Genomic DNA, 21,601 nt, shown 5'->3' on the forward strand with positions numbered 1-21,601 from the left:
GTTGAAGTCTCACTCTGTCGCCCAGACTGGAGTGCAGTGGCATGCTCCCGGCCACCACAGTCTCAACCTGCTGTGCTCCGGCGATCCTTCCACTCAGCCTTCCAAGTCGCCGGAACTACAGGCACATGCTACCATGCCTGGCTAGTTTTTGATTTATTGCAGAGATGAGGTCTCACCAAGTTGCCTGGGTGGGTCTCAAACCCGCAGCCTCAGGCAATCCACTCACCTCGGCCTCCCAAAGCGGGGGATTACAGGCTGAGCCACCGAGCCCACCAGTTTCTCTATTCTTTAACAAACTCTGGGAATGCTAACATTACCTTTCTATTTTCAAGACAATCAAATCACTGGAGTCCTGAATAATATGATGAAGTTTTTTAAAATTAAAATCTAATCAGTGTCTTTTGTAACTGCTTTTGCTATGTGGTTAAACCTGGCTCAAAAGGTTATGCCCCAACTTTCTCACTAACTGCTATTTTCTGAGAAATACACACTACATTTACATTTTGTATAATACAGTGATTTTACAGCTCTTTTCTAAAACAACATTTAGCATTTCGCCTTTGTATTTCCTTTGTGTTATTCTAAATAGACAACTATTGTCAGAAGACATTTCTTGAGCCCTGAATAAGGGGAGGAAAAATTATAATTCCTAGTCTTTTCAGCTTGTCACTACATCAATAATTAACTTAAAAAAGAGAAGCAGTATAAAAAGATTCTTTAAGGAAGCATTTAATAATTCAAATGAATCTTAGCTTGAAACAGGTCACATGAAAAAGAATGGGAAACAAAAACCCTGGACGCTCTGCCTTGGGTGACTGGGTTAGGGACTCAGAGACTAAGAGAAACATCTTATAACTGACTTATATTTGGCTTCTTTTCATGGAAAATAGCACTTTTCCTCTCCTAACAGATAGCCAAAAATAAAGTCTTCATGAAGAAGAATGTGTATGATTGCAAGTCCAGTAATGGAAAAGAAAAGGGGGGAAGAAATAAAATCTTACAATGCAAGTTCCAGGAAAATATCATGATGAATGACTCCATGAGTGGTAATCAAACAGAAAGGCTGTGGCATTAATATTTATAATATTGTAATTAGCATGACAGTGCCTAGGCAGCATTATTAGTGTAACTCATCATATTATCATAAACTGAGTCTGCAGTATTTAGACAGTGAGTGTTCTTGCCTTTATCAATGACTATCAATATCCTAAGGTTGTTTATAACTTTAAAAAATTCACAAATGACTTTATATCATTCAGTGTAAATATCTCAAGGAAATTGTTCCTGACATGATAGTCTGTGACCATATGTAACATCGTTGTCTCAAGTTTGACCAGTTGCCATGTGAGTTGGAATGTGAGCAATCTCATTGCACTGTAAAGGTTTGTCTTTAAAGGATTTTCACACTCATTTCAAAACTCACAAGTTCAAATAAAAGATGTGTGATGTTGGGAACACTGTGTTGAGGACATGCATGGAAATGGATTTGCCAGTGGTTTGGATCTAGATTCAGACTTGTGAAGCCCAGTCTTCGTCAAAATTGTCAGTGCAATTTTCACCATTATCATTTGTTGTAGAAAAAGAGGATTTTGCCTGTGATTATATTAGTGACTCCTTGTTCAGCCCCAAGTTGAGGAACAGGCAGGTGGTCTGGTCGCCAATCTGTGCTGCTGGAGTCTCTAGTGCAAGCTAACGTCTCTAACACAAGAGGGACAAATCCCCCACTAGGTTAATATTGCTAGTAGTGAATCAAAGTGCTCTGGATCCAGGGTTCAGGTGGCTTCCTAATTGTTCCTTCTTAGTTTGGCTAATGTGTGTGTGTGTCTTTAAATGCAACTCATATGATGCTTTCCTTAGCTAAAGGAGCAGTATCGGTTCTTTGTAGTGTTTGCAAGCTAGAAAGAGAATGAAAGTGCAGATTCTTTTTAGAAAGACACCCTAGAGTTAGCTGGCCTCTTTAGTTAGGAAGCATTTGTTTTGAAAATACAATTTTTATTCTTTCACTGGTAGGTCAAGCTAGAATTAACTAGAGTAGATGTTCAGAAGGAACCTATCACAGTGTAGTGTTTGCCAATGGAAAGGACATGAGACTTTGGCTAGAGAAACAAGAATTTGACCAAGTAAATCATGGTATCTTTCAAGTGATTAGCATATTAATATGCTCTCCTTATGCTTACCTGACTTATGAGCTGATCAAATGGCCCCAGCAATGTCTTCTTTAGGTGGTGTCTTCGTGGTTCCAGTCATCTGTGCTGCAGGAGAGCAAGTCCTTTACAGTGAGCAGCTTCTCACACCTCAGGGCTGCTGATCCCAAGTTTGGTGCTAAAACACTGTGCAACGTGCTTGTGGGAAATGTAGGTTCCCTGGTGTACTTGCATCTTTCTGATTCATCAGGTCAGAGGTTCATTGGGAATCTGCAACTTAGCATCATGACTCTGATGGAGGGATTCAAAAACCAGTATTGCCAAGAGGAGTGAATAAGGGAATAGAAAAGTCAGAGGCTGGAGAAGTTAGCTATGAGCAGAACATAAGCATCTCTCAATGGAGAAAGCTGGTAATAAATGCCTCTGGAGGGAGACACGAAGCAGGAAGAGAGGCAGGGAAGAAGCCCAGGGAAGACCACAGGGGTCAGAACAGCCAGAAGAAGGGTGCTGGCAAGGACCCTGTGCAGGACATGAATATCAGCTGAGTTGAGTGTGCGATTGCTAGACTCATGGCATACTTCATTACTTACAAGCCAGGCAATCGGGCAAGCTTCTTCATCTTCCTAAACCCGTTTCTAAAACTATAATGAAAACAACCACAATGCAGTTCCACAATCCCTCATTAACAATTCTGAAGCCCAGAATGACTAAAACCAAATGGTTTCACAGAACTAAATGAACAGAAAACCTAGCCTGGCCTGATGTGAGGCTTTTGTCATCTTTATCTGTTGCTCTTGGAGAACATTTAAGTGTTTGATGCAGGGAGACTAACACGGCTGATACCAGGCTGCTACTCCACACCTAGCTGGGGCCAGAGGGGGAATGCTTGGTAAAATGGGGAATGTGAACCCATTTTCTTTTCTAAAGCCCAAAAAACAATGTTGGATCACTATATCTGACTCAATATATCTGGCTCCAAGGATAAGGGCTTGTGAAAAGTATCTAAGTGAAAATATAACTGCAAATATACCTTTATCCAAAAATTCATCTATAGAGTTGGAGGCAAGGTAGCTATTTTAATGCTATTAGGAAAGAGAATATTCGTATTTGGCATTTTTAAGTGTAGAAAATAAGACTTACGTTGAGATGATGTGCTTGAGACATATGAAAGGATTTGAGCACTCTAATATTTGAGCAGCAGATTTTGTGATTGGGAAGGCATCGAAGAAAATGTCTTCACTGTTCCATGCTTGGGCTGAGAGCAGGAACTCCTGAGCAAGAGTCTTGAAAGAGAAACAGCAGAGACAAAAAATTGCCGGTGGCCTGGAACCTGCACACGTTTCACATGCTGCTCCTGCATCTGTAATGGCCCTCCAGGTCTCCCACATCATCTTCTCTTGAAACTATTCCCTGGCCTCCACACCTGAATTAATTTCTTCTTTCTTCTTGAACCCCATTGCAGCACACAGCGTTGTATCACACAGCATTTGAAATGCTACATGTCTGTTTCTTTACTAAGCTATAAACTCACTTTTCTCATCTGTCTTTGTATCCTGATTCCTTGGACACGCCCTGATACACAAAAGAGGCTTGTAAATGTGGGCTAGATATGTGAATGAATAAATGAACAAATGAATGTTTTAAGAAAACAGTGTTAGTGATACCAATAAGAATTAGTAGTCTCTCATCATATCAAGCCACTACTTTCAAGAAATGAAAAGTCACTCATAAGCAGACCCTGAACATTCACCATAATACTGTAAGAAAGGGATTAGCGGTAGCAGGACATTGCCAGGGTGGGGATGGGGACACAATAAGGGTACCTAATCTCAAACCAGGTAAAGTGGGAACTAAAGGGAGGCCCAAACTTTACCTGTGTGATGACCACTTGTATACCTAATACTGTATTGAACCCCACATTTTTAAAATAAAAAATACATAAATAAAAATTTTAAAAAGTGAAAAGAATATAAATACAAAGAAACCATGATTGAACTTGAAGTCCCTTTATATGTATGAGTTTAGTTTAGTAGAGTGAGATGAGAAGAAGTCAGGACAGGAGTGAGGTGGCCAACTGAGCAACCCTTGTGCCTTCTTGGCTTGGCAAAATATGCCTAGATAATAAGCTTCTTGAGGGTTAGATCCCATATGTGGCCGGTGCCTAAGGCAGTGTCTACCATGTAGGAGCCAGGGTGTGGTAGCTGAATTGCTGAATGAATGTATTGATCAGTCACTAACTTATTTTAAGATCTGTCTTAAGTGTCTCTTCCTTTGTAAAGCCATTCATGACCTTCTTCTTTTCCCTCCAGGAAAGCCAAGTCACTCCTTTCTCTGGTTTCCGATAGCCCGTTTTTCTTTTCTTTCTTTTGTCATCATCATCTTCTTCTTTTTGTTTTAATTCAAGCTAAGATAGCTCATTTTACTGAGAAGCAAACAACTCACAAAGAACTTTCTTTCTCTTCTGTGTATTTTTTACCAAGGCTTAAGAATTTCTAGATTTATCTCTATCCAAACTGAATCAGCCAATAACTGTCTTTTAAATATTCAGCCAAAAAAGAAACACTTCAGTTTCCAAGATGCCTTGTGGTAGATGCTAAAATCATGATTTAAAGAGAGGTCGGGATTATTTTATCTTCTGTAGAGGAAAGATGAGTAAAGTTGACCTTGTAAATTCCAAGAAGAATAAAGTATAAAGAATCACCCATTGTTAGGCCATATTGGCTTGTTGTACAACACGCAACATATCAGAACATGCCAGAGGGATGTCTCAATTTTCCTACACTCATCCAGCATTAACGAAGGCAGAAAGACTGAGTTCTGATGAGAAGAAAGATTATAATTTTGCCATTAATACTTTCTAGAGAATAGCATCATTATGGCAAAAGGGATCACTACGCTCTAGGATTAAATCAGTATTTCAGTATTTAAATTATACACATCTACCAAGAAATGAACATTACACACTCTCTTTTTGTTGTCAAATACTCATAATTCTCACTGTAATATATTCGATCAAACATACAAGCTTGTCTGCAGGGCATTTTTAAGGCATCAGAAGAAGTGACGACTTGTTCTTAATTTTGCTTTCGTTTTGTTTGTTGGCACAGCTAACTAGATATATTACATGGCTGGCTAGCCTGTTTCCATATGACTAGCATTGCAAGTATTACACTCCCTTTTAGTTATCTGTCTTCTTGTCTATCACTACAGTTCACTATGAGCGTTTTGAAAGAAACATCATGTCATACTCATACCTGAATCTTCGAGCACCTAGCCCAGTGCTATGTGTTTACAGACATAAATTGCACAAACTATCTGTGGTGTCCTTTTTAGGAGGAAAATAGAGCCAATTTATAATTAAAATTTCAGCTAAGCCCTTTCAAGTACAGCAGTCATTTTAGAAGAAAACAGTAAATGTGCCAAATTACTGTACTCTCAGTAGGTATTAAAACATGATGAAATACAGATCAGTGATATTCACAAGTGAATATAATCTGCACTCATTAAAAAACTTTCATTAGGGGAAAATCAGGATCACTGTTATGATGTTTTCATAGCAACCCTAAAAACAAGGCTTTGTTTTGATGATAAAAACCAAAATTGTATCCAGATGACAAGACGCATCATTCTCAGTTATTTTAAAGCCAAAAGTAATACAATCTCATAAAACTGCTGCTGTACAGTTGTGGTAATTTTATATACTAATGTCTAACATCATTTCTGGAAAGTTATTTAACACAGAGAAGAAGAAAGAAGTATCCACAAGGAATATATAATGTTCGCAGCATGACCATTTCAAAAGGCACAATTATAGCAGCCACACAGAGGACAATAGTATTTCCTATTTGTAACATTAAAAGTTTTATGTCTCCTATGCCATTTATTTTTCCAAATTGTGATATAATTTCCATACAGAAAAGATCCACAGGTCTTAAGTGAATCACCTGATGAGTTTTGACAAACGCACATACCCGTGAAATCCTTGCCTCTACAAAGACGTTGAGCATTGCCAACAGCTCAGAAGATTGCCTTTTGCACGTGCCTAGCAGTTATCTGTGCCCCTCCCACCACCAGAAGCAAACACCATCTAGCATCTGTCACCATACGTTAGTTTGTTTGCATTTTTTTAGCATTATATAAATAGATTTCTACAGAATGTATGTTTTTGTGAGTGGCAGTTTTCATTCAGTCCAGTGTTGCTGAGATTTATTCATGTTTTTGTGGATGTTGGTAGTTCATTTTTATTGGTAAATAATATTCTATTTTATAAATATACCACAATTTGTTTATTTAGTTGAAATATCATTGGACTGTTTTCCCTTTGATGCTATAAATATTTTGCTACAAGCATTCTTGCATAACTATTTTTGTGAACATATATTTTTATTTCTCTTTAGCGATACACAGAAATATAATTTCTGAGTCTTTAGGTAGATGTATAAGTTTTACAAAAAATTTCCAGATTTTTTAAGTGGCTGTACCATTTTACAGAGTAGGTGTTTGGTTCTTCCATATTCCATCAAGCATTTGATAATCTTTTGTTTTAGTTTTAGCCATTCTTGTCTATCACTACAGCTCACTATGAGCATTTTGAAAGAATGTTATTGTATCCCATTGTGATTTTAATTTTCACTAGCCTGATAACTAATTATGTTTAACACTTCTTTATGTTCTTATTGGTCTTCCATATATCTTCTTCTGTAAAGTTTCCATTCAAATCTTTTGCCCATTTTTAAATTATTTAATTGAACTTTAGGAGGTCTTGATGTATTCTAGGTAAAGTTCTTAGACTGGAAAAATCCAACATCCATTTATAATAATAGACCTCAGCAATTCATTAATAGAAGGAAATTCCCGCAATCTGATAAAGGGCATATACAAAAAATTCTATAGCTACCATCATGCATATGTTGAAAAGATACATTATTTTCTCTTAAGATCATTGCTAGTCATGATTACCCACTTTTTTTTTACTTCCATTCAGTATTTTACTTGATGTCCTCACCAGTGCAACAAGGACACAAAAAGAAATAAATGATATCTAGATTGGAAAGGAAGGACTTAAACTGTCTTTATTTGCAGATGGTAAGAGCTTGTGTACATATAAAATCCTAAAGAACCTATAATTACAATGTTAGGTTAACAAATGAATTTAGCAAAGTTTCACAATACCAAAACAAGATACAGAAACCATTTATATTTCTATATGCACAATTTGAACTATAAGCAATAGAAAATTAAAATTTTAAGTGTCATTTATAGTAGCATCTAAAAACTAGAAAATACTTAGGAACAATTTAAAATATATTCAATGTCTGCACACTGCAATTGCAAAGAATTGCTGAGAAAAATTTAAAGAAGACTTAAGTCAATGGTGAGATGTGTAAAGATGTCATTTCTCCTCAAATTAATCTGTACATATATCACAATCCCAATAAAAATCCCAAAACATATCTTGGTAGAAGTTGACAAACTGATTTTAAAATTTACTTTGGAATTCAAAAGAACTAGAAGGGTTACAACAATCTTTAAAAAGAAACACAAAGTTAGAGGATTTGTACTATCTGCCTTCAAAATTTTCTATAAATCTACAGTAATCAAGCAAGTGTGTTTTGGTGTCAAGATAGACAAATAGATCAATGGAACAGATAGAAAGTCGAGAAATATACCCACACATATACACTCTATTGATTTTTGACCAAGTTGCAAAGGCAGTCCAATGGAGAAAGAAAATTCCTTTCAACAGATGAAACCAAAATTAATGGACACTCACAAAAACAAATTAACCTCATGCCTACCTCATTCAAGACACAATAGCAATTTTAAATATATCATGCATATGAAAATAAAAAGGAAGCTACTATCATAATTTTCTTTTGCAGCAGTTTTAGGTTAAGAGCAAAATTGAGCAGAAGTCATATACCCCTTTCCTCCAATCTACAAAAGAAACCAAAAGTAAATACCTTCATGATCTTGGGGCAAGAAAACATTTCCTGGACAAGATACAAAAAGCGATAATCATACAAGGAAAAAAAATAGATGAGTTATACATCATCACAGTTAACGTCTGTGCTCACCAAAAGATATGGTAAAGAAAATGAAAACTCAAAAACAGAATGGGAGAAAATATCCAATGTACTTGTATCTCATAAAGAACTTGTGACCAGAATAAATGTATACATACTTTCAAACTGTAAACTGAAATAATCAGAAATAATTTAATTTTGCCAATGAGTATGTAGGATCTTAAAATGAAAATCCTATAATGAAGATCCACTGGTAGATCCTTACAACTTACCCCCATCCAGCTACCATAAATACTTTGTTTTCTATTTTTGCTGATGGACATTTGTGGAGGTAGCCTGGAGAAGAGGAGGAGGGAGGGAGGTGAAAACCATTCTTCTTCAGGTTCATCCTGTGACCCTGTTTTCCTTGTCCATGTGATCTCCCATCGCAGATTGGTCCTGCACTTATTCCCCCAAGACTGCCAGTGGTCAAGTTATGTTGTTACTAAAGTTTCAGATAACATGTACATTTCTACCAGCTGCTTGAATAATGATTGAAATAGAAAAAATTATTATTGAGGTCACTTTTTATGACTGTAGCCAGTCTGCATGTGGCTACATGTCTTTTAATTGTTTTCGTTCATTTCTTAGGCCATGGGGGAGAGGAAAGTATGAGTCACTGATAGTTCAGACTTCTCAAAATTATCAGATCAGGGTGCATTGCATAGATGTTATGGGGACTTAATCTACATCTCCAAATATCAACAGATGGTTTGAGTGATATCTTAGATAGAATGTTGGAATGTCAAGTATCCTATAAAAATAAGCCAGACACCTGTTTTACAACTAGTGATTATTCCTGCTTACAAGCAAAACATGTTGGATAACACTTGATAGCCCTGTCTTGTAGTTCTGAGCTTCTGATCGTCTCATCAGTGTGCAATGATCCCACAAAGAAGTCAATGTGCTGTAGTGAAAAAGGCACTTCAGCAAAGAGTGTTTGAAATCCAGCAGGTCTGGGTTCAAGTCCAGGCATGATGTCTTACTACTGGGTCAACTTGAACCACTGAATGGATCCCGTAGTCCTGCATATGCACAAAGACTGTGAAACTTAAAAATCATATATGTAATGTGCATAGCATGTAGTAGGCAAGAAATGCATTATTGTAACTATTTGTAGCATGGAGATGGATGGATAGATAGATAAAAGAGATAGATAGATAGATAGATGATAGATATTAGATAGATGGACAGATAGATGATAGATAGATATTAGATAGATACTAGATAGATACATGGATAGATAGATATTTTGAGTAATACTGGATATGTGATATATCCATATACAAATCATTTGGAAAATCTTGGGGTAGATACAAACAGCTGAACAATGATTTATGAGTTGACTTCTTTGCTCTTTTGTGTGGATTTTTCCAGTGGTGCTTACACATTATTTTTAGCAATTATCTTACCCTTCTATTGATCACATGGTCACACTAGCTTAGATTTGTTTGATGTGGTCAAGAGCTGGCATCTTTGTCCTTTGAAGTCTCTCCTTTCCCAAGCAGCTCCTATGTAATTCAGAAGTGTTTGCCTTCTGGTAAAATGGAGATAAAATGGTCCATTTGAAACTTGGACCGTAAGTTGCTACAAGTGGTTGTCACTGGTTCTAAAATAAGCAGGAGGGAAAGAGGCTGCTGCTATTGCCAAGCCAGAAGTCAGCAACATATGAATTTTTCTTTTCTAATATTATTTCATTATAGAGTTGCAGGATGCGAGTCAGGGCTATCCGCACAATGGGGGTGTGTTCATAGCACAAGGGCTCCTGCCAGCACCTCCCTCACCATTCGTGCCAAATTCAGATACCGTGGGCTGACAGCTGAATGTAGGAACCCTGTGCTACGTGTGGGGAGAGGCTGTTTTGCCTTGATTATGGCCAGAGCAGCTGTAAACCTTCGTAACTTGATGTCTTCCACCCAGGGCCAGGCAGTTCATCTCACAGGGCCACTCTAGCCAGTACGGGGTCCTGCAGGAGCCTGTGGAGAGGAAGCCGGTGACGCAGAGCCAAGTCCAGTAGAGGTGTGTGACCACTTGTCAGTGTCTGCGTGGACACAGAGACAGGATGAGATACGACACGCCAGGTCCGGGTACAAAGGTGGCACTCCCACAGGTCACCTGGTCTTGGACTTGGGCAGCAACGTGCTTTTGGATTTGAAACCACTGCAGCTACCTCACTAGAGCTCACTGAGAATGCCTGAGATGAGTGTAAAGATGGTCACATTTTCATTGTTTTTCCATTCTCTTATCTTTCTTTATTCCATCATGCTTATACAAATTATGCTCCCCATTTCTCCTTACCACATAAACTCGATATTGAATTGCCAAGCACAAATGTAATTATTTCCCTTGTCACACTCATGAAAGTAAGTGGTTAAGTATAATTTCTTATACTTCATCAAATATAACTACTTTAATCAGAATGCACCTTATTAATATTAATTATATACTTAGAACTTGTGCAAAAGTGCTTTTCATCTTCAGTAAAACTTACCCACGTTCATTTTGATGTCACTTTTAAACCATGAAAAAAATTAGTATTTCTTTTCTTTTTCTGGGTGGAGATTGAAGATTTAAAAAGAAACCATTACTATAAGCATGGAAGTTAAAACTGGAATTCAAATTCTAGCCTTGAACCCATGCCCTGCCCTTCTTCCTGTGAACTCTACAAAATCAGTGGACATTTATAGCAAACCGGTTAGCTTTGTTCCTAATCCTGATTTTATGGAGTAAAGCAAAAATATCTCTCTGTAATTCTGAGCTATGACCCTGAGACACTTCCTGAGAAAAACATGTATTTGTTATATTCTGGTTAAGCCCATCTGCCCACTTGAATAAAGGGAGTATTAGATTGAAGATATAATTTTCTGGTAATTATAGGAGTCAAAGGAGTCATTTCGATAATGTAAAGGGACAACAAAATTATAATTACGTTGAGATTTATGCCAATTTGTCTTCATCTAAGATTTGAGAAAAAAATGTCTACTGTTTGAAATAACAAAGGAGGGATTTGATGTACCAAAAATATCAAACAACACAAATTATAATGAAATATATTTTTTGATTCAAAATTATATGGATCAAAACTGGTATTCAACAACTTTACCAGAACCCTGGAAGCTAAGGAAAGAAAGGCCAGAATATCTTCAGTTTCACTAAATAACTGGCAATTTCACATTTAACCAGGTCAGTTTAGATATTCAGATGACATATCCATCTCCTTTCTCTTCTCCTTAGAGACCTGGTTACTCTGTTTGGTTACCCCTATTGATCTAGTTAACCACCTATTTCTCACCCTTCTATTTTATGCTGTGTAATCTTAAAAGTAGTTCTGCACTTCATAGCCACAGGTGACCCCTCAAAATGTTTCCGAGAAGATGTGACGACAGTTCACATAGAGAATTTGACTAATGCTGCACAGAGATGGCTTTGATTTGCAGCTTCAGGTGCTGTTTGGGAAGTTGCTTCTGGCCTAGATGTACCCTGAAGCCTTCACTCCCAGCTCCTTACACCATGCTGGCTGGTCCACTGTGGATTGTTTCACTGTCAAGACCATGTCTTTTGAAGATTTGTTGCCATACATCTTTAAAGCATTTTGCTTGTCTTCCCTGTTTATCAATTTTATCCCATTTCATCTCAAGTCAGAGAGCTTTTTCCAGGTCCTAACTTGTCAGTCTCTTCCTCTGCCCAGCCCTGCTGAGCTGAAGAGAGGCAGCCATCATTTCAAGGCTGTCCATAAGGCCACCTTTCAGACCTTAAATGTTATCAGTGCTTTCTTTCCATTTAATGTAGGTTCCAAGTGAAACAAACAAAAACAAACAAATGGCATTTGTGGTAATCCAGTCTTTCTGGGAAAGTAACACCATTCTAGTACTACTGTATACAATCTTCGTTGAGGTATACCGTAAGCTCTCAAGGCCATCTGGCTTTTCAGGCTGTTGATGTTTGTGGTAGATACTGCTAGTGCTGGCTAGTATTTCCTGTTATTTGTCCCTTCCTAGTTTTATAGAAGTAAATATCCCTGCCCCTTGGATGTTTCATATGAGTATGTCACTCAATAAAATGTGGGCACAGTATGGCATGTGACTCTTTGGGTGGAAGCATTTAGAGGCAGCACTCAATTCTCCCCACTCCCTTTCTCTGCCAGAATGGACACTGCAGTCTCACGTTGAGAGAGTGGCAATGTAAAATGGGTAGCCAAGACAGACACCAAAGTCTCACGTTGAGATGGCAGGAACATAAAATGGGTGGCCAAGATGAACACCGAAGTCTCAGGTTGAGACAGTGGCAACATGGAATGGGGGCCTGGATGGACACTGAAGTCTCACATTGAGATGGTAGCTACATAGAATGGGTGGTCTAGATTGACACTCACAGTGAGATGGCAGCAACGTTGAATGGGGACCTAGATGGCTGAACTACCCCAGAGAGCACAATCAGAGACACAACCAACTCACAAAAAGTGAGCGAGGGAGGAACTTATACTGTTAACTACTGAGATTTCAGTGTTGGTCATTACCACAGTACTGCCAGCCCATGAAAATGCGCATGAAACTCCAGGTAACTTGTAACTGTTGCTTGGGGCAGATAGCTCTTAGGCCTTGTGAGGTTATGAGATGGAAGAGCTGGCCTTTAGAGCACTCCTTCCCTCTGCTGGCAGCTAGATCCAGGATGTAGTCACCGTGAAATCTCCTGCTATCTGATCACTTGTCAAAGTTCTTGCAACTACCAGACAACCTTTCTTCCCATAACATACAGATGAGCTGTCTCTTCCGCCCTTGTGCCCGATATAGCCTGAATGTTTGTTGCCTCCCAAAGTATGTGCTGAGATTCCAGCCCCCGTGTGATGCTGTCAGGAGGTGAGGCCTTTGGGAGGCAATGGAATCTGTGTCCTTATAAGAATGTCCTTGTGCCCCTTCCGTGTATGAAGATAAGTGAGAAGATGCCTCTCAGAAGAAGTAGGCTCTTACCAGATGCTAAATCCACTGACGCTGTGGTCCCGCATTGAATTTCCCAGCCTGAAGAATGGTGAAAAATAAATGTTTGTTTATTTTGTTTTGTTAGAACCTCCCAATCAGACTAAGACAGCCCAGCTTTAAATAAATTGTTAGGAGGATAGCCAACAATTGGCCTAATCCAACTGAGGAAACCAAGCAGAGTGAGTTCCCAACTCATGGTGTCCTTCTCATTAGCTATAAGCCTTGGACAACTTACATATGTTCTCTTAACCCCTATTTCTGACCCCAAAACCTGGGATAATAGTATAGACCTCATAGGTTTGTCAAGAGACATTAGTAAAGGTGTGAATTTCTTCTTCCCTCCACAATTCAGATTCTAGAACACATCATCTCTACTCACTGTCTCTCATTGTTTTTTCTGTCTTCAGCCAATCAAAATTGGATTTCTACCCACTTCCTACCCCAGATCACTTGAATGTCTCTTGCTCAAGTTATCAGTGATCTGGTGATCACCAAATCCCAGTAGGCATTTCCCAGTCTTCAATTTGATAAATCTGTGTTACATTCGACAACTGACCACTCCTCCATACTTGAAATTTCTCCTTTGATTGTAAATCATTCTTTTTTCCTGATTTCTCCCTTACTTTTTTCAGGCAAACAATTTTTGGTACCTACTCATCCGCCCAGCATTATAGATGCAAGTATTAATAACAATATGACTGTGACCTTAAAAGGATCACAGGCTAGTGTGGAGATTAGACAACTGAAGAGCTATTTGTAATGCAGTCTGATAATTGCAATTATCTAGAGATATGCAGGACAGAGAGGTGAGGGGAGTTTGAGCATGTTTTCCAAAATATTCAGATGCTCCAGGCTAAGGCAGAGAGCACAGCACAGGCCAGGAGACAGGCAGGGTTTCTGTGCGTGAAGAGAACTTTCTTGGGGTTCATCTTTTAGGACACGTCCCTGCCACAAACATGTTTGCTCCTTACATATGAGTCTTCCCTGGTCCTTTATGTGGCTCTCATAGTGCTGTGGTGGTCATCGAACCCACAAGGGCAATTGGACTCTCGTTGTTGGGAATCTTGCAATCCATGCCCTTGCCAGAGCCCTCCCTCCAGGCCTCCACACCCATATTCTCAGCTTTCTGGTGATTTGCTGCCCCACCACCCAGTTCACGCTCTTTCTGCAACCTCAGAATGAAACAGCAGTCGTGATTATCCCTGACAATTATATGAGCACTCTATACTGCACAGAGCCCTTGGCATTCGTCATCCCACCAGCTGCTTCCTTAATGTAATGGCAGCGCTGGGCAGAGCGCCGTGTCGCTGCCGACAGCTCTTTCCTGACCCTGGGCCCCAGCCCTGCCTACTGAAAGCACAAGAGCAGCTGGGTGATGGCTGATTAGAGGCTGGAGGCTGACCTTGTGTGGGAACCCGGGGAGCCTGGCAGCAGCGGCGGCCACCTCCACCTTCTCTGTCTCCATGCGGGGAACAGAGTGAGCCCGAGAGTCGTGGCAAGGCACAGGGGGCCACGCCAGGCAGCAGGGCTTCTGTGGTGTGCCTGCTAACAGCTACCGGGGTAGTATCGGCTGTGGGAGGACGAGAGCTCAGCTCCTCTCCCCGCTCTTCTGATTCCTCGTTTCTTCTACGCATTAACTATCATTTTGAAAGTTTCAGTGGGTTAATTAAATTCTTCTAGTGTTGATGCTAAGAAAGCTGAAACATTTTCAACTGAGATTGACACTACTCAAGACATAGGCTTCACTGATGTTTGTTCAGTAACACTCCAATATGTCACAGGATTGCTGCGGGAACATCTGAGAGCTATAATGAGCTAAAAGTCAAGTACAGGGAAAACGTGTTCCAGACTGTTGCAGATGTTCTCAAATCAAGGCACACTTCTGTGAAATGCCATATAGCACATTCAGCTGTTGAGAGATGCCACAGGAAAGGACAGTCCAATTCATTTGCATTGTGTTTAAGAAATTTATTTAGCCTAAATTATATTAAATGCTCCCCCCACCGACTTTTGAATTAATTAATAAGAGAGGCACTGATTCTAAAGAGCTTCAAGGATGATTGTTCTGGGCCAAGAGGGAAACACTAGCTGGTTTATGTAAGAGTTAAGGCTGAGAAGGCAACAGTTAAGTGAGGGAAAGAAGGAAAAATTAAAGGACAGACCTTCCACAAGCCCCCTCCCTTGCCTTTATCCTTCCTTGATGCCTTTGGCATGGACATGGAGTAGACCTCTGTCGGATTAATTCACCAAGGCTCTGGCAAATCTATCTGTGAGGCTGTGTTGGTGATGGTTCTTTGTACCCCACTGAGACCAAGGAAATGTTCTTGGAAGTACCTTTTTTTGTCATTATCAACTTGTACACAGATGGTTGTGCACATCACTATAGTTTTGGTAGCCTGGTCTATGGTTAGGAATTGTATTTCTCTACCTACCTAAAGAACAGCAGTGAATTAGAGTACAGAGAGAAAGAGAAAGAGAGAGAGAGGGACAGAGAAACAGAGAGAGGAGATGCCTTAAGTAAGATTAGAAAGTGCAGCAAAAGACTATGATGAGATGTATTATTGCGCACCTGTTAGAATGGCTAAAATTCAAAAGACTGACAACATAAAATGTTGGCAAGCGTATGGAGCAACTAGAAATCTCAAACATTGCTAATGAGTGTATAAAATGGTATGATTACTTCTGAAAATTCTTCAGCAATTCTTTGTGAGAACTAGCAATTGCTCCTAGGTGCACCAAAGAGAAATAAAAACACACATCCATAAAGTTTTCATAGATGAATTTCAAAAACAGGTTAAGGGAAAGAAGCCAGACACCAAACAATACTTAGTAATTTTGTTTATGTGGAGTTTAGGAATGGGAGTAACAAATCTATATTTTATAAATCAGAACTTTGGTAAATAGAGTTTGTCTAAAAGAAGGCCCCAGGAAACTTCCTGGAGTGATATTTTTAAATCTTATACCTTGATTGGGCAGATAGTTTTATGGGTGGAGATAGTTGTCTAAACTCTAACTGTATACTTAAAATGTGTGCATTTTACTGTGTGTAAATATGCTTAAACACATTAAGTTATTTTTGTTTTAAAGAAAAGCAAACAACTCTGAAAGAAACTAGGGGGTAAACATTTAGTAACATTCCCAGGAACAAAATAAGACATATCACATAAGAAATGCTAAAGACATTTTTTATGCCTAAATTACTTTCCATCAGGTAGCCTTTGGGAACTAAAAACCTTCTGAAGTTAACCAGTGGAAAAGAATGGCTGGTACCTAGATAAAAATCTTGGCTGGAAACCGGCTTAAAGAAAATGAATGGCTGGGGGCATAAACAAACATGCTTCCCTCTGCCAGCTTTCCAGCAGCTGAGTGTAGAGCTGGAAGACTTTGGGGCTCTCACATTGGGAAGACAGGCTAGGCATTCGACAGGGAGTGGGGGCACATCTGGCTCCCTGAGGGGTGGTGTGGGCAGTGAGTGTGACCGCTCAGTTCACATGAGAAGCCATTTCTTAAAGGTGGAAGATTTGATTCTGCCCTCTGGTTGGCATTCAGCTTGCTTTTCTTTGTAGCATCAGCCAATGCCTGCAGCCTCTGTTAACAAAAGCTGGCCTCGCCTGAGGCCAAAGCTTCCAGAACAGAACCTTAAATGGATTGTTGAGAGAGTGTTACTTGCAGGGCTGGGCTCTTTAGCCATAATGTCCTACCCACCCTTATACAAACAAACCCAGTGGGAAATTTCCCTGGAAATTTTAAACCAAATACACTTCTAACACTTTAATATATGCATCGACATTTTATTTTGTAATAGCATTGTTATGAATGGATGATAAAATTATAACATTTACAGAACTGAAGATAAAATGCCTGAGGTTGAATTTTCATTCACTGGGTACATATTGTGCATCTTATGGGCATTAGTATTGCAAATTTGTAAAAAGTCAGAAACTGCTTTCATTTTGGTTTTTCATATTCAAGTTTCTGGACTTTCTGTTATCATCTCAGATGCCTCTCCTGGAAAATTATGGCTGGAAATAAGCATCACATATCTTTTCTGAACTCACATAATTTTTGTGACAGATTTGATTTTTGATGCTAATTAGAATTTATTTTGCATATCTTTGCCTAACTCAGAAATTTTAATTATGGCTTGGATTTTAATCATTTAAATAAACATCTCTTCATTCAACAAATATTGGGTATCTGTTCCATGCCAGGCACTGTGGTAGGTAATTGAGATTGAGTGGTGAACAGGATAAACCCTTTATCATTGAAGGACGATCAATTGTAAAAACTAAGATAATGATACCAAGCTCTTCAAATACTATACATAATTGGATATACATTTTATATATATATTTGTGGGCACACACACACACTTCTCCTCATTTTTCAAAGATGAACGCTGAGGTTAAAGACGTTTAACTGCTTAGCAGTGGAAGCAGGATACAATCCTAATTCTGCTGATTGCAGACCCTGTACCCTAACCACTTAACTACCCCTCCTCTCCCCACTATTGTGCTGTCAGTTACAGAAGTAGAAAGGAACACATGTCCTTTTTAACCTGGGGTGCCAGGAGCAGCTGGGGGGGGACAAAGCAACTAAGTCTTGAGCAATACAAACAGTGAAAAGTGTATGTAAATGTCCTCATTAATTCTATTCTATAGGCAATGGCTCTGGCTACGTGATCATGGTGAAAGTTGCTACATTTTTATTTATAGTAGAGAAAGAGTTACAAATCTGTTAGCTAATTAATTCCTTCCGCTGATGGGGCACAGGCTTCATTCTGAGTTTGTGCTTTTGGGTGTCGTTGTCTTTTAGCATAAATCCCGTCTAATCTTTGTGGATTTTGCTTTTCCATTTCCTTCATCTGTGACGAGAAGATTCTATTAGCAACCCTGGCACCTTCCATTAAAGTCTACAACTTCCAACTGCCAGGAAGGGATAATGAAGTGATAAATTTAATTTGCTACCAAAATATGTAAGGCAGAGATATCTAAGTGAATTCATAGCATTAGCTATGTCTTTCCTCTTAGCATTAACAAAAGTTTTATGGCAGGTTCTCAAAATCAGTGCAAGAAAAACACATTCATGTGAATTTCCATACACAGAAATCAGATCCATGCTCCATCAACTCACGTCTTTCCCCGCTTAGCATTTCTAGGCACATTGGAACCTGATATGATGAGTTTTAAGTATTTCATTACTTGAAACTTCTTTACTCATTAAGATAGGTGTTCTGAAGTTTACAGCATTGAGTCTCCTTCTCCTGACCGGGCTAGAGACCATAAAAACTGTGAAGAGAGTTGACAGCATTGTTCACCTGCCATGTGACCTTAAGGGTGTTCAGATTCTCTAACACACAGATCCACTTTCACCTCTACTTCTTAGCTCCTTGAGCTGTGGCCATACACACCACAGTTCTTTTTGTTACATCCTTATATTTTGTCCAAAAGTAACATTTCCATGTGAGAGATTTCTTTGTTCTAGTGAGCTTTGTTTTAAAAGGGTCTTGTCTTTCCTTGTCTTGACATTATAGTCAATCTTGTTATTCTAGGGTCCAACTATGCCCCAAACTGTGCCCCTGGAATGCACCGCCAGGTTGAGCTCTGTTTCTTCCATTCAATGACGTTAAGTATTCACCTTATAAAACAGACAAGGCTGTTAGAGTGCATTCCTGCATACAAGGTTATTTGCTCCAAGAAAAAGTAGAATGAATAATCATGAGTATGACAGTAAAAATAAAGGACTTTCAAATAATTCTTGATATTATTTTGAGGACTTTTTGTGTTATCTACTTAATCCTTACAATGATCCATATAAGGTATGAATTATAATTCTCCTTTTCCTGTTGAGAAAAGTAAGGCTCAGAGGGATCCAGATGTTGTCCAAATCATCTGGAAAGAGCAGAGGCAGGAGTCTAGTCCTGGTCTATATGCTCACAAAATCCACACACATTCCTCCTGCACTTCATTGCCTCCACTTTTTATTCTGTACAGACAAGGCCATTGTTCTTAATGCTTGGGATTTGATTCTGAGTTTGAGACAGTGGTTTGAGATTTTATTCATCCGTAGGCCAGATTGGTGAGCTTTCTACTTCCCTTCCAGTGACTTGAGCAGTCGATTACAGTAGGAATAACACAACACTTCTCAGCTGTGTTCGGCAGACTCAGAATTAATATTGCTCTTGCAGTAACAACTGCTTTCCTTCACCATCGGCATTCAGCCATGTCACTGTCCTGTCAGCTGGGCTGATCCTCACCACATATTCTCTGTTTACTGGCAAAGATCACGAACCCATCTCTTCCTCCTTCTGTTCTGTCCCTGTATGTTGCGTCACTTGACTTTTACCTCCCCTACAGAAAACCCAGTTGGGTTATGACTTTATGTGTTTATTTTTATGCCTGTCTCCCTGCCAATTGCCTTATAAACCTATTTCTTCTGGTCTGCTGATTTACATCTTTGATGGTGAGATACAGAAAGCCTGATAAGAATGGTGCAAGGAGGCCTTCAGACAATGGGGAGAAGCCCAATTTCAGGATCTGCATAGACTCCTGAGAATGACTTCAGACTTCCTCAGCAGTGGCAGTGCCTGTCGAGGTGTGTGTGGACGCTTAGATGCATGCCCAGCCAAACACTGATGAGCACATTGCCCTTCCCAGATAAAATCAGCCACTTAGGCAATTGCTGACTATCTGAATGGACTTCAATTCCCCTATGATAAGCAACCACCAATGGACCTCAAGTGCCCACTACTGTCCAGGGTACCAGGGTGTGGCAGGTGAACCTGTAATAGCAGGAAAGCGCCCAGATATACCTGCCAGGGACCTGAGAGTGGCATTGTTACAACTGTGGGTGAAGCTTCCATTCATACAGTGGTTTCCCAGGCATGGTGATGTGTATAAGTCTACAGAGGAACAAAAGAAAACCTCCATGAGGTAGCTGGACATACTTCCGATCTGCATGCGGGAGCATTCCCCCCCAACCCCCGATGCTGCTGGTGTACTTTCCAAGTAGCTGGAACTTCAGCCATGAACCACCTCACCCAGCTATGTTGCCCAGGCTGGTCTCGAACTCCTGGCCTCAGGCAATCCTCCTACACTGATCAGCAGTGGTGTACTTTCTATGTGTTTGACTTCATATTTATCTCTGGGAGTTCCCCCAGAGAATTCCTGGCCTCACAGTCTTGTGCCCCCCAAAAAATTCCCAGAGAAATGATTTACATGTTTATTTACTCCTTAGGAATGTGTTGAGCATCACAGGTATACAAGCCCAGGGCGAGGTGAGATGCAGCAGTAGTAGGAGTGGGGGAGGAAGAACTCTGAGGATAGTTTCGGAAGACTTTTGTGTAATGAACATGTTTGTGTGTGTGTGTGTGTGTGTGTGTGTGTGTGTGTGTGTGTGTGTGTGTGTGTATGTGTATAGCAAGAGTCATGCCCCTGTCCTCAACAGGGAGTGTTTTTTAAGTTTGTATTTATTATGCTAAATATGGGTAGAATGCAGATTAAAACAATATACATGGCTAACTGTGACAAGTTGCCAACAGAGTCTATTAAGAGAGGAAGGTGTGGTAGTTTTTCAAAATGAACCCAAAATTTCAAAAGTTAATACAATTCTTTTAAAAAATCTGATATGATCACAGGCATGTATAAGCACATCTTCATACTAAGGACATTTTCTCACAAGTATTCTGCCTTGGAAAGAAATGATCACTCCTTCTTTGACACAATGTATACAGGATGCCAAGATACAGAAGTTTTGAGTTGGGAGTAAAAGAATAAACTACGGGTGGCATTGATCTCATGATTAAATGTTGACTTTTAAGAACCACCCAAGGAAAATAGTAGGGATTAGGGCTTCTGTTGAGGAAGTAAGTGCAAAACTGTGAAATGTTTACAGGTAACAGAAAGTTGGTGGCACTGTGCTACCAAGAATTACCTCAACTTGGAAAGAGCAAAACAAACATCACTAAATGGGAATCAGCACCCTCTCTGCATATGAGCAAGCACTGTCAGGTAGCACTTAGTCATTCAACATCCCACAGAACTGGAAGATCTGAGGATGTGGTCCCAGGGTAGGTACTGGCTGACCCTGAGCGGTCTTCACACGCAGGGGAAGTGCCAGCCATGAAAATGCGTTGGCTTTCCAAAGAGGAAACATGTGAGTCCTGAAAACTTCTGAATTGAAGTTGGTCCCCTAGGACATCTACACTCCTTGATTGAAACAAATATGTGTACAGAGGGTGCCAAAAAAGTATGCACACTTTAAGAAAGGAAAAACTGTATTAAGATTGTAATGCTCAGCCGGGCTTGGTGGTTCAGCCTGTAATCAGCTTTGGGAGGCCGAGGTAAGTGGATTGCCTGAGCCCGTGGGTTTGAGACCCACCCGGGCAACTTGGCAAGACCTCATCTCTACAATAAAT

General features: G+C 39.7%; 1 protein-coding gene across 1 annotated transcript in view; it reads left to right on the forward strand.

Moving 5' to 3' along the window:
• The window catches only part of LOC103274560 (dihydropyrimidine dehydrogenase [NADP(+)]-like), a 114,183-nt gene that overhangs the window by 1,005 nt on the left and 91,577 nt on the right, over nucleotides 1–21,601 (forward strand). The gene's annotated exons all lie outside the window — the stretch shown is intronic.

The sequence above is a fragment of the Carlito syrichta genome, unplaced genomic scaffold (genome assembly GCF_000164805.1).
Source record: "Carlito syrichta isolate Samal-C Ts95f unplaced genomic scaffold, Tarsius_syrichta-2.0.1 Scaffold314804, whole genome shotgun sequence".
Taxonomy (NCBI): domain Eukaryota; kingdom Metazoa; phylum Chordata; class Mammalia; order Primates; family Tarsiidae; genus Carlito; species Carlito syrichta.